The sequence below is a fragment of the Pelodiscus sinensis genome, chromosome 9 (genome assembly GCF_049634645.1).
Source record: "Pelodiscus sinensis isolate JC-2024 chromosome 9, ASM4963464v1, whole genome shotgun sequence".
In the NCBI taxonomy this organism is placed as follows: Eukaryota; Metazoa; Chordata; order Testudines; family Trionychidae; genus Pelodiscus; species Pelodiscus sinensis.
In genome coordinates this window covers 18,032,353-18,046,594 of record NC_134719.1, presented here as the reverse complement: position 1 = coordinate 18,046,594, position 14,242 = coordinate 18,032,353, and the positions used below count along the sequence as shown (strand labels likewise).

General features: G+C 41.2%; 1 protein-coding gene across 3 annotated transcripts in view; it reads left to right on the top strand.

The window, feature by feature from the left end:
• The first annotated feature begins 7,354 nt into the window (after positions 1-7,354).
• Positions 7,355-14,242, top strand: part of JAK1 (Janus kinase 1) — a 98,676-nt gene continuing 91,788 nt past the window's right edge. For 2 of the 3 annotated variants that reach the window (XM_075936161.1, XM_075936158.1), the window contains exon 1: positions 12,414-12,646. The gene's annotated coding sequence lies outside the window, so the exon portion shown is untranslated. Of the gene's footprint in view, positions 7,445-12,413; positions 12,647-14,242 lie in introns of those variants that run through there. The other variant, XM_075936159.1, reaches the window with a different exon arrangement.

Below are 14,242 nucleotides of genomic sequence, written 5' to 3'. Positions count from 1 at the left end.
AGCAATACAGAGTAATGTTTTCAGATCAGAAATGAGTCAGTGCAACAGCATCTCTGGGCCCCTAAGCCTGATTGAAATAGGTAAACTTCCATACTCACGGCTCAAGGGAATTTAGAAAAAAGAAATGCAACTACATAACTTATTTCCCCCACATGCAGTCCTGCCAGCACTCCTGTCTTGATCAACAGTTAATCCACCAGCTTGGCCTTTACCTTCAATGACTGTCATAACAAAACAATGGTCATATATGGCACTGTGGAACAGCGTATAAGCAAAAAAAGAAAAAAAGTTTATTACTGTTTAAACTAGACCGAAGTGCAGAATTAGTTTCCTTTCTCCCTATTGAACTTGCATTTGGAGAAACTTTGAAGAAGTTGGGGCCTCTCATGGGCCAGAAGGGGGTCTGCCTTCACTATCCCCCTAGGGTTGTATCAAGTACACAAACTAGACTGGTTTAAAATACACACACAAACCTCTCCTAGAGTCTGATGTAAATATGTTTTACAGAAAATAACTCACTTCATTAGTTGCCCCAGTTCTCCCCACTCTGGATCTATATGAGAATCTATAAAGGAGCTCCTTTGCTAGAGCCAAGGCTATAGTTTATACAGCTGCTCTCTCTTAACACAGGAGTGCTCTCCCTAAGTTACACTGCTAGGTGTAACTTAGAGTGGCTGTTTGTCTCTCTTAAGTCAGCTGTCCTCAGATCTCCTCCAAGGTTTCTTCTCATCTTTTCCATTCAGATCTTTTCCACCCAGAATAATTTTATGAGCATCAAGGCATGTTTGAATGTGTACCAACAATAAAAGCACAAAACCTAGCTATGGGCATTCTGCTGATTAGGGGAGCTACATTTGAATCTCTCCTGAGCAGCAGCACAAATGCACAGCTTTCAGGGAGTACAGCTGTCCTCCCTGAACTGGGTTATAACTTAAATCCGCTGTAGGGGTTTAACTGAATTCTTCCTCATCTGGTTCCTTTTCCACAATCACTTTCAGGCTCAGAGCAGCAAGTAAATCTCCTGCTGGTGGCTTCCCTAGATGCAGGAGGAGGCAGCATATATGCATTAAAATGCACTTTAATTGTAATATTTTTGAGGAAAAGAGACAGGGCAGGAGGAACAGGGTCACCTGTAGAAACTTACTGGGCCAAATTCATCTGTGGTGTAATGCCACTGCAATGAATGTTACATCACAGATGGGTTTGGCCCATTACATGGCTGTTTTCCTATGATCTGGACAGCTCAATTGGAAAGAGTTCCTTTATTTGAACCCAGAGGTATTCAGAACTAATGTATTTTGAAAAAACAAACCAACCTGACTGCAGTACGGTGATTGCAAAAAAGTGAAATATTTAACAATAACATTCAGAATTATTTTTCTCAAAAAGTTCCACTGAGTGCTATCACCCCCCTCACACATCCTTTCCTCTCACTTTTAAGTCCCTCCCCCCGCATTTTATTGTAGTGGAACAAACAGGAGAAAAGGGTGTTTCTTGTTAAAACAAATCATATTGACCAAAAATGTTTCATGAACATTTTTATTCTGCTCAAACCCTCATTTTTCATTCAAAAAACTGCATGAAAAATCTCTGGTTTGAAGAGCACTGAACCCTCTCTAAGAGCCCTCTAATAACCTTCCACTTATTACATTTTCATCATGAACAAGCAGATCATAGCACAGTTTTATTCTCATTTGCCCCCAATTTTCTTAGGTTGCAACTCCATTGACTTTTAGAGTTACTCTCAGTTTATACTAGAGATCAGAATCAGGTCCAGAAATCTAATTTGTTACAGATGCAACCACTTAGCTAGTGTTAAATTACATTTATGTAAAAGCCCAATCAATTCTAAACTGATGGTATCAGTGAGCACTTAACAGCTCATAGGACCACTCACCCTAATTTGCAGTGCTATCAAAGGAAGCATTCTAAACATTTATATTATTCTGACCAGCCTGCAAGGGAGAGGGGGTAGGGAATTGACTTTGCGCAGTTTCTCCTTCTTTAAGGAAGTCTGTGGAAAATCAATTTCCTTTAAAATGTCTGCTTGTTTGTTTTTTAACTTAAAAATATCAGGAATGTCAAATGCAGTTTTTGCTATTTTGTCAGAGGTTTTCCTAGAGGATTGGGAAAACAGTGTGTTTCAGTGAATGGGCAGGAAGAATGTATTTTAAGCTAATGAACTATTATTTCAGCTGTTTATAGGCCATTGTGCACTACAGATGTGAAAGTATGCTTAGCTGCAAATACATGTTGTGATACTCTATACATAGTGATAAACACATAGAAAGAACAGCATTTTCTATTAAATTCTGTAGGATTTTAGAATAACTTCTATAAAATCCTATTGAATTAATTCCAATTATATTCCAGAGAGTAAGACACTAATCCAGAAAGCACAAAAGCCCTGAACATAAGAATGTCTTACTTTGTACCAGGCTGTAGAGAGAGATAGACTATGGATAACATTTTCAGATGGGATGAAGGGGAGGGGGTACTACCCTTCTCTGGACATTCCATCTATTCAGTTAACTTGGTTGCCTGAAAGGGTTAAAACCATAGACCATGGGTCCTAGAGAGTCTCCAGAAATGCTAAGGAAGCAGGCAGTGTTGGCAGGAAGCCAGGAAAGCCAATGAAAACAGTGTCATTTTTTTAATTGGAAGCAGTGACCTTCGTGTTCCAGTCTTTGTGTGACCATAGCAGAGCAGGGAGACCCGAACTGAGCCAGGAAAACAGGCATGGAGGGTTCAGCAATATCCATGCCCAAGGAAGGACTAAACCTTCAAATAACAGATATGTGAGTTGAACAGGGAATGTTTAGTCAGAAGCAATCAAGTTATTTTGGGTTTGTTGGACTTCTCTGTGCCAAGCACATGTACAGCCTCTCTCCTCCTTCCACTGTAGCTTTTAAACTGAATCCCAGGGAAGCAATGCTGTGGGTTAATCTTTTCTTTTTCAGTTTCATTGTAACACCTAGCAACGAAGTAATGTTTTATCAAGTATGTCTTCTTTGTTTAGTTAATAAAAATTAATTTTTTAAGATCATGATCTGATTTCTGTGCCTTAAAAGGCAGGAGGTTCTGTGTGCATATGCCTAAGACTGCAAGATCAGCTATTAAGAGAATTACAGTGGGGGTTCAAGCTCTCCCCACAGGCAGGGTTAAAAAGCATAAGGGTACCCCACAGGAAGAATTCCTAAATCTGTCTTCCTGGGCTCTCAGAGGAGTTTTTGCATTTGGGTGGTGGGAGTGTACCATCCAAGGTCAGGTAATCTGTGACCTTGGAGTTTTTAAACAGAAGCCTTAGTGGCATGGTATTTAAAAGTCTCTTGCGAGCCCCCACCTTCTGTACTCAAAGTTCCAGAGTGGGGAACAGCCTTGATAGCACTGATGGCTGTGTCTAGATTGCATCCCTTTTCTCGAAATTGCAAATGAAGCCAGGATTTAAATTTCCCACGTTTCATTTGCATAATGGCATCTGCGGGTTTTTTCCCTAAACGGGGCTTTTCGAAAGCAAAACAGCAGTTTAGATGGGGATCGATTGAAAATAAAACCCTTTTTCAAAAGATCCTGTACTCCTCAGGATCTTTGGAAAAGGGGTTTATTTTTGATCGAGCCCCGTCTAAACTGCCATTTTTCTTTCGAAAAGCCCTGTTTCGAAAAAAACCATGGCTGCCATTATGCAAATGAAGCATGGGAAATTTAAATCCTGGCATCATTTGCAATTTCAAAGTGTCTAATTTACATCCTTTTTTCAAGAAAAGGGATGTAATCTAGACACAGCCTAAGTAATTTCAGAAAATACACCTTGTGCTTCTAAATGATTCAGGAACTTGAGCCCTGATTCTCAATAATATATAGGGGCCTAACTCCCACTAAAATCAATGGGAGTTACATTCTTAAATGGCTTTGAGGATCTGGGCCTAAATTTAAGTGAAAGTCTTGGAGTCCTAAATGACTCTTTAAAATAGGAGTTAAAATAGGAGTTAAGATCCTACATCACTTAGATGCTTTTGATCATTTCACTCTAGAACTCTAAGGCTGTGTCTACATTGGCAAGATTTTGTGCAAAAGCAGCTGCTTTTGCGCAAGATCTTGCTGCCTGTCTACACTGGCCGCGAGTATTTGCACAAGAACACTGATGTTGTAATGTACAAAATCAGTGCTTCTTGAGCAAATACGCTGATGCTCCCGCTCAGGGATAAGCCCTCTTGTGCAAGAGACCAGTGTAGACAGGCAATGTTAATTTCTTGCGCAAGAAAGCCCGATGGCTAAAATGGCCATCGGAGCTTTCTTGCGCAAGAGAGCATCTATACTGGCACGGATACTTTTGTGCAAAAGCACATGCCAGTGTAGACGCTCTCTTGCGCAAATACTTTTAATGGAAAAGTTTTTCCATTAAAAGTATTTGTGCAAAATCATGCCAGTGTAGACGCAGCCAAAGGCACTGTTATACCTGGTCTCGCTTGGGCATTATACAGTAAAAATAAATTCTAGTTGAGGTCCATTATGCACTCTTTCCATTGGAATAATATTCTGTTTTGTCAGATTTTCACCAACCATTTGGCATTCAATGCTCCTTTTTTTGTTCCTTCAACATTCAGGGGCAGATAGGAAATTAACCTGGAAATATTTCTGGGAACAACCACTGATTGCAAAGTGTGAATAATAAATCCAAATGTTAATGAGCACATAGGAAGACTGGTCTCATTACCAATGTGAAACATAATGGGAAAGATTGGTAGGAACAACAGAATTAGCAGTGAAAGCAACTGCAGTGCAGTCAGATAATACAGGGGTGAGTCTGAATACAGGAAGAGAGCTAAAGAGATGTGGTCTGATGGCCTTAACTGGAAACAGGAACTTCTGAGTCCTAATCTGTTTACAGCACAGCTGTGAATGTGTTTGTGTCTCTGCCTCAATTTCCCATTAAAATCTGAATAATGTCTCGGATCAGCTTTACAGGGTTGCTGTGAGCATTAATTAGATAATACTTGGAAAGTGCTTCCAACATGAAAAACCCTGCACAAATATTAATTATTATTTATATCATTTGCCATACTTTGTATTTTATCAATTTAGAAACTAGTCAGTTTCACTGTCTGGGCCTTTTTTATTAGATACCAAAAGACTGCAATCTTTGGGCAGCACACTCTGCGAGGTTGTGTATTGTAAGGTGTGCATGTGTTGAGAGTATTCCACTCACCCTTTCCCCCTATTTGTTCCTTGACTCTGGGAGAGATTAATTTATCAGTTGTGCAGTTACCACACAGAAATTAAAAAGTTTATGATCAAACTACAATAATGCTATTTAACTAAGGAAAATATGAATAATATTTTTAAATGTGCAAAAGTGACACTTTCTGGCTCATTCTCACTGGTGAGAGGAAAGGTATTCATTATTTTTGTAAGAATAAATAAGTACTGCAGAAAGTAAACACTTACATGTGGCTTGTAAAGTGGAATTTACATAATCTTAACTATGCCAGAAATCACTCACCTTCCTCCACCTTCTAGTTCAGGGCCTGGGAGAAAGTGAAGATTTGGTTGCACAGGGGCAAAAAATGAAGCTCAAGGAAGAATGGAGGAGTGAGTTCTGTGAATACTTGGCAGAGGGCTGATCACTGACAAAAACAAAACCACAACAGTCACACCAAAAGTTGTGGACATGCTAATCTCACTAACTGATTTAAGTATTCTCAGCTCATACAGATGGGGGAGTATTGGATAAGAGCATACATATTTCTATTTTGTACTCTGGCAGTGAATTTTTAGGCCCATTCTTGCATTCCTCATCTTGCACATGCAAGCTTATACGGAAACCAATATAATTTCTTTTGCAGTCAGAATGCCAGAATGAAAACATTACTTTGATAGATATTGAGAGGTTTGTAGCACAAGACATACACATAGTAAATTCAATAGTGAAGGTGGGGTATTTGGAGTATTAGCGTCAATTTTTATTTTGTATTTTTCAGTGGCCAGTACAAGTTATAAGGTGATGAAATGTGAAACAAAGATGTACAAAGTCAGAGTGGGAATAATTTATTTTAAAATATACATTTTCTGTAATTGGATTATTTTCAGGCCTTGACAGAATTTTTGAGTACTGTCAGCTCAAAATTTGGCATTTTTCCAAAAGCCAACTTTTACCAAAAAAATTTTTTTTTCAAAAATTTCAGTTGTTAAATTTGTCCACTGAAATTTTTTAAGGAAGAAAAAAGTAACCTGTTGGTAGTTGTAAGAATTATTTTCTGCTTCATTGTATTACTACCTTGTAATATCTGACAAATCAATTTAGCTACAGGGTTTCTTTCTTTCTTTTAAATGGGTTGTTCATTTAAAATTAAAGCATTTTAAGTTGAAAAATCTAGTGGTCAAAATGCAGAAAATTAAACCCAGACCATTGCAAACCAAAACGAGATAAGTGCTTCCAGATTTGTTGACGTTCCCAGACTCTCTCCCTCTCCTTTCTTCCCTCCCTCCCCCCAACCGTATTTTCTATCTAGCTCGAATTAATTATCCTGGGAAGAATGCTTTATCGTCTTAGTTTTGAGGCTATACTCTTTAAGCACCCCAGTGATCGCAGACACTGCTAAACGTTGCTGGAACTTGGGAGGGGGCATGGAGAGGATGTGTGGCCAAAGTTTAGTCCCAGGTTGTCCTTCTATCACCACACAAAACATCGAGCAAAGAATGAAGACAGTGGCATGGATGAAACCTGATCTATCCATTCGGTACCAAATCGATACTTGATGGGAATTCCAAGCTCTTAGGTCAGAGCACAGCCAGCAGCATTCCACTTTCGGTAAAGCCCTTTCTTCCCTGTAGCTGCCCCCGCATACTTTCTGGCAGTTACGTAGCCTTTTAATACAGACTACTGCTCACGACAGCCGGGAACCGCCTAGTGATTAGGCGGCTGCCTCCGCTGGGTCCTACTGTTCATTGTGTTTACTCCTGGAGCTGGGATTTTTATACCCCCGGACCAACATTTGCTGGTTATCAGAGAGAGGGTGCATTTCCGCGAATCTGGATCCAATAACACCGACATCGGGAGGTGGGCACCCCAGGTACATTCCTCTCTCCATGCTAAGGCTCCATGTAGGAGGCACAGACATAAATATTCCTGCAGGAAACTTCAAATGCTGTAGAATAATGTATTGTAGTGCAAACAGCTCTTCTGAAAAGCCAATTTCATGAGGGTTTATTTAACAGAATTTGTGTAGTAACATCCAGAAGAATTAGGGATATCTGAAAGGTAAACCAGGGTGACTAAGTTTACTGAGAGTAACAAGTGTTTGTCAAAGTTATAACACAGCACAATTTTCTTTACAGAAGGGATCTACAATATGTGGGACTCTAGACCTACACTTTCAAAGTTATCCACCATTCTTCAATGCACTCAACATTCAGAATATTTGCAGAGAAAAAAACATACGTGCAAGTAAGTCAGTCAATAATATTTGAGATTAGAAAAGTAGATTCTGAATCCACCTTAAATTTATGTCAGTCATATGCTAAAGCTTTTCCCCCTTTTGTTGTGAAATAAACAAAAATGTTATGAGAAGAATTGTAATTAAATGTATTTAGCATAACTGATTCAATATAGAGGACAAATGTACATATACCCCTGATCCAGATACAAATTCCTCTAACTTGGGGATTGAAAACACACAGTCAAAATTAATTTATTTGATTTTTTTTAAAGATTGCAGTAGAAGACACATAAGAATGATGTCAGAATTAAGTGCTTCTGAGTTCATGAACAGTGTGGTTCTAATTAAAAAGTATATTGATTGCTGGAGTATAAAATATGACTGCTCCAATGACAGTGCAGACTAGTGATGTTTCCCTTATATTGAGTAATCTTCCAGTAATTCTTCTGCAATACATTTATATAAAGGAAGACTATTCCACAGAGTATTCCGTTTGGTAGATGAAGGGCTTTGGGTCATTTACAAAAGTAACAAATCAAGAATCAAGGAGAGAAAGCTAAGGCATGAGAAAGATAAGTTACATGTATTATAAATCAGATATATTTGTCCTGTCATTTAGCATAGTGAATCTTTGTCATTAAAACATGTTTTGTTGAAATACTGGTACATTAAAATGGTTTATCATGAGAGGACCTTGAGAAAGATATTTTATCACTACAGTCTGATTAAACTGAAGTAAGTTACATCAAATTACCACCAAACTTGTTTAATTGTTGGAGTTACTGTAGCCCAAACCCCTGGGGTGCCAAGAGTGTGCCCAGTGTTCTGAATTGTGAAAGCAAGCATCAATATCCTGCAAGTAGCTCTTGCAGGATATTGATGGATCCCAATATCCACTCAGATACATGGCAAAGGAAAAGATTTTTTTTTCACTAGGGCTGACAGGAAAGAGGAAAAGTTGCAAATGCCCTAAGCAGAGTGGCTCAGTTATAGTTCAAGTGAGCAAAAGTGGTTGGCTACGTCTACACTTGCACCCTTTTCTGGAAATGCTTAAAACGGAACAGTTTTCCGTTATAAGTATTCCCGGAAAAAGCGCGTCTACATTGGCAGGATGCTTTTCCGGAAAAGCACTTTTCACGATTGGGGCTTTTTTGTGGAAAAGACTACTGTGCTGTCTACATTGGCCCTTTTCCGGAATAGTTTTTCCAGAAAAGGACTTTTTCCCGAACGGGAGCAGCATAGTTTTTCCGGAAAAACACTGACAATTTTACAGTAAATTGTCATTGCTTTTCCGGAAAAGCAAGCGGCCAGTGTAGACAGCTGGCAAGTTATTCCAGAAAAGCGGCTGATTTTCCGGAATAAGTGGCCCAGTGTAGACACAGCCGTTATGTTTGGGTCTTTGGAGCAGTCCAATTGAGAGCCAAGGTTCTTCAATCCTAGTACCTCAGATTTCCTCTCCTGTACAGTCTAGAAAATGAGCATTTGCAAGTTTCCAGTCCAGGCTCACTTAGTGGCTCTCATTGGAGCCCCAAAGCACTGGCCCTCTGTCTATCTATTGATGTTCCTTCATAAATCCCACACAGATCTGCATCCATCTGTGATGTCCAGCAGTTGCAGCCCATTCTGCATACAGCTCTGTCCATAGTTCCTGGAGCTTCTCTCCAGCTCTTTGCCCCACTCCCAAAGAGAGCTCACTTGCTTCTTGGTTCAGAATTAAGACTTTTTCAATTACCTAGCAATGCACATAGCTAATGGGAATTGTAATTCCTGCTTAGCCAGGAGAGAGCTATAGTGGGGTACAGGGTAAAGGGAGTTTGTCCCCTGCTGTGAAGATCCAGCACACTTGAAAGAAACCAGTCTTATTATAGCATCTACTTCGGGCAGATTTTCAAAATGTCAGGTGTCTGAACCAAGGAAACCAACACACAAATAAACAGCAGTTTGTGGCTTTTTGCAGGATGAGAAAAATTTTTTTTTGATTAAACTACGGCTTCAAACTCTTCCTTATTCAGTGTATTACTTCTATTCATGCTGTTTCACCTGGTTCTGAGAGAATCCGAATCTCCAGTGAAGAGATTAATTAAATTAAAAGTAAGAGGGATATTAAATTCTCTCTTTGGCACATAAATCAACATACAACTGCCACTAACGTTAATGAAACCTATGTGTCTAACTTTTGTAATGAAAGATGAAATAATGCTCTTGTGTATGCTAAAAAACACTTGGAGTTGTAAAAATCATGTTAATTGAGTGACTATTTCACTCTCAGTAAGGTTAGAACTGAAGAACTGCTTTCAGCTACTTATAAATAAGGTACACCAAAAGAGGCATGCTCTATCAATCTCTGCTTCGGGGGGAATATATAAAAGGGGACTACCAATGACCATTCTTCTTTGAGGAAAGGAAAATCATGGAGATCTTTTCTTCCATTTAGAAATGTGAGTATTCCACCTCCCTGAGTTTTCCCTCCAAATATAGTCACCTTTTCTCCCATGCATAAGCTTTCCATGCCCATTTCTGAGATGTTCACTTTGCCCGTCAGTATTTTCCCCAGCTGTATGCATTTTCCTGAGAATTGCAATCTGCCCTGATCCCTCCAGTGTTAGAGGCATATTTTGTCCAATTGAGGGAGCAAAATGTAGGTGTCCTCTTGTAGGCTAATCTCATCCTCTCTTCCCAACCTAAGGACTTCTTGCTGGCTGATCTTTGGGATCTCACCCCAGTGAAGTCGGAGGATATAATAATTGCCCCAGTTTCTGTGAGGTGAGAGTAAAAGGCATGTGTCAACCTCACCCAGACTAATCCTCTCTCTCTTCAAAATGAAAAGCAAGAGGATAGTCTTTAAAGTCAGCAACTATCTCTCCAACAACCCCTCAGACACTCCAACAGCATGCTGTGTCTGCAGCATTTTTTGCCTCTGGTTCAAAGTCATATTTTGTGCTTGTTGAATTTGTTTTGATTTTCTTTAATAGCTTAGTTTTCAGGTTTTGGAGGTTGTTAGGGATTCCCAGTCCTGGTCTCTAATGATAGGGTATTTTTTTTCAAAAGCAGTGATGTTACTTTCTTCAGTTCCTTCAAGAATTTTTTTCAGAAGCTCAAGTAGTACATTCTTCAGTTCCTTCAAGGACTTTAGGATCAATCCATCTAGCCTGGGTGTAGTGAGAAATTAAATGGCTTAATGTGCTCTTTTAACTCCTTGATAAATCTCTTGCTACTAGTGTCTCTACTTAAGTACTACTAATTGTTGGCTGTAGTAAAGACATATGCAACTGTCTGAAATTTCTCTATAATCCCAGTTGTCTTCTATGTTATCTGGTGGATGCACAGACTTGTTTATGAGCATCTTGTTTTTTACTCTTTGCTTATTGATTCTTTTTTAAGTGTTACTTTTATCCTCCATCTTACTTGCCAGAGTTTGTCTTTTATCTTATTAACACCGTTTGGCTGCATTCACATTTAAAAAATATCTTGCTATGGTCCATATAATGTGAGGTGTTCCATGTGGGTCCACCCATTTATCTGCACAGAGACATAATTACTTTGTCTGTACAGAATGTCTTGTAGGATCATAACTTATCAGTCTCAGTCTTTACTCACACCCACCTCTCTGGAATACAGCTCGATTAAATTGAACACCTTTTCATTGTATTTTATGAGTCATATTTTGGAGTGTTGTGTTTGGAATGTAATTTTCCTGTGTGCTCTACTTAACACTGGTGAGCCTGCAGTTAAATTACTGTGTCCAGTATTTGGTACTATACTTTTAGGAAAGATGTGAATAAACTAGAAAGAGTCCAGAGGAAAGAAACAAAAATGATCAAAATATGCTAAAAATGGTTATTAAAAGAATGGTGGTCAGTGGTTTACCTCCACTGAAGGTAAAGAAATGGGTTGGATTTTAGGGAAAACTATAAGGGTAGTTAAGCACTGGAACAGGCTTCCAAGGGAAGTTATGGAATCCCTATGACTGGAGGTTTTAAAGGACAGCTTGGACAAACACCTATCGGGAATGGTCTGGGTTTATTTGGTTCTATCTCACTGCAGATTGCTGAACTAGATGACCTCTGTGGGTCCCTTCCAGACCCACTTTAGTAATTGTTATTACAAAACAGCCTTAAGTAATAAGCTATTTTGAACAACATCAGATCTTATTCTCCTATTACAATCAGACCTTTACTGAGCCTCATTTTCCCCCTTCCCATCTTTCCTTCTTGAAGTAGGGCCAGTGAGCTGGAACAAGTTGCATAGTTGGGGTGCAGAGAACCATTGAACCAGCTATAAACCCTGTACAACAGCGGTGAGCAACCTAGGCTAGTCAATGGGCCCAGATGAGTGACCCTCCTTCCTCTTAGGGGGCCGCAAGATTGTTGTAACCGAGACAGTCTCCCGGGATAGGGTAGTTTTGCTCACACTGCTGGCGTACCTAGAATTTGCGGGGTGTGCCGACTGAGTCATTTGACTGAATGCAGAGGGAGCACATGGCTCTCACGGTCAATATTGTGTTCAGTCGACACCACTTCACAGGCCCTTGCTTTGTGTGTGTGTGTCACTTTAGTAATACCAGCAGGGAAAAAAAAACCCTACATGGATGGAAATCAGTGAAATCTGGCTCCCGAGCAATGTCTCATGGGCCACCCCTAGAACTCAGATGGGCCACAGGTTGCCCACCATGGCTGTATATAATGAAAACCACTTCAAGCCGGGGGGTGCTGCTGCAGCCCCCGCCCTAGATCCAGCCCCCCTGGGTAAGGCTGTCAAAGGACATCGCTCAGCACAGAGGACCCTGTCCCCACTCGGCACACACCACCAGCGCCTCGGCCCTAGGGGGGGGACAGGCCCGGGGACCACCTGCCGGAGTGTCCCGGCTGCGGCTAAGGGGCGGGTAGGTAGCTCGGGGGCCGAGGGCCTTTCCCCCGGCTGAAGAGGCGGGAAGGACCAGTCCACCTTAAGGCCGCGGGGGAAGGGGCCGTGCGCATGCGCATGCGCCGCGGGCCTGAGGAGAGTTGTCTACGCCAGGAGCAGCCACGGGCGCCGCGGAGCCAGCGCTGTTCGCTCTGCCGCCGCGCCAGACTCGCTTCCAGCGCCCAGGGAGCCTCGCCGTGCCGGGGCCATGCGGGGCAGCGAGTGAGCGAAGCGGGGCGGCCGGGCTGCTGCCCCCCCCCCCTCCCACGCACTTTCCCGTCGCCGCCGAGGAGCCGCACGCGGAAGCGGTGAGTGAGCCCGGGGCTCGGAGCGCGGCCGAGGCCGGGTGCGATGAGCGCCCCCCCCCCCCCTCAGCCCCGAAGGCCCCGCTCGCTGCCCCACGTTGGCTGCTGCGCCTTGCAGCCCAGCCCGGGCGGCGTAGGGGGGCTGGAGTGGGGCTGCGCTGGGGCGGAGAAGGGGGGTTGGTGTAGCCTAGATTTTAAAACGTGAGATCAAGGGGTCCCCCCCCCAAAAAAAAGGCTGCCTTCGCAATTTGGATTTTCACAGCCCAGCCAGAAGCGATATGCTGACATCCTGTTTATATCATGCGATTACATCCTGTGTTCTCCAGGCGGTTGTATTTGAGACCATCTTCCCTCCTCTCCCTTTCCGACTAGTTGGGCGAAGTGTTCACACATCCCAGGAACCAGTTAGAAGGAGCGAATTTCGCCTGGTCCCAGGGCTGTTCAGTCACGTTAAATGCACACGGGAGTAATGAGTGCTGGATGTTAAGTACTTACTGCATTTAGTCTTAAAACAGTCGACCTGGACTGGATGTCTATCTGGCAGATGTGTACAGAGGGTACGTTTTGGGTGGGTGGGTAGAAGGCAAGTAAGGTGTAAATCGTGGGAAAGATGAAGTTGAAAGACAAGCCTTCCTAATAAAGGCTAGATGCCTCAAAACAAGGAGGTATACAAGTTGCTACGTTAGGCATGCAGTATGCGAAAGGGAACTGTTTTTCTCAGTAAGGAGTAGATGGTTCAGGTGGAAGCTTATAAGGGACTCAACACTTGGCTGACTGTAAATGCACCCTAAAACATGACCTTTTTACGTTTAGTTTATGTTGTTAAAAAATGCAACCTGTTAAGGTTTCAATATTTACACTTTTTTGGCTACGAAAGAGTTGAGGCTACATAAATTTTCTCGTTACACCCCTTGCACTCAGTTAATTTTTTGTTTGATCCATATTATAGTGATGTTGAAGAAATCTGGTAAATTTGCTGCTTCATGTCACAGCTTATGATAATTTTTTTTGTGTTGAAATTCCATTTAAGAAAACTGTTTATTTTACTTTATGCATAGAAACAATCCAATCATTACGTTTAGAGAGCAAATTTATATCCCACAAAAGTATCAGCATTGTTTATTGTCCTTGGAAGCTACAAAATAGTGCAATTCTGATAAATGCTCATCACTGCTAAAAGTAGTGGTATGGTTGGGGAAAGTGGTGTAAAATGGCATCTTTATGCTCACAAAATCTGTTTCTTGGGATACTCTGGGCTTATCTATAGTTGATTTAATTCAGATTAAGGTAGAATGAATTCAAAAATTATTTTTTAAACGAACTTGTTATCTGAAACATAGCTATAAAAAAGAAGATACAAATGTTTGTAGATGTGAGCTGGAATAGAATGTTACCAAATGTAATAATTTCTTGGTAGAGATATAGAAGCTAGAAAAGACCTACATTGACTAAATTTCAGTATCACAGGTCTTCCACACCATCTTATTTTTTTGCTCAGTTTAAATAAAGTGTGCCTAGTACTTTGAAACATAATTACTTTTAGTTTTGCTTTAACTTGTGCAGACTAGGGCATCGATGTTGGAACCAGGGGTGCTGCAT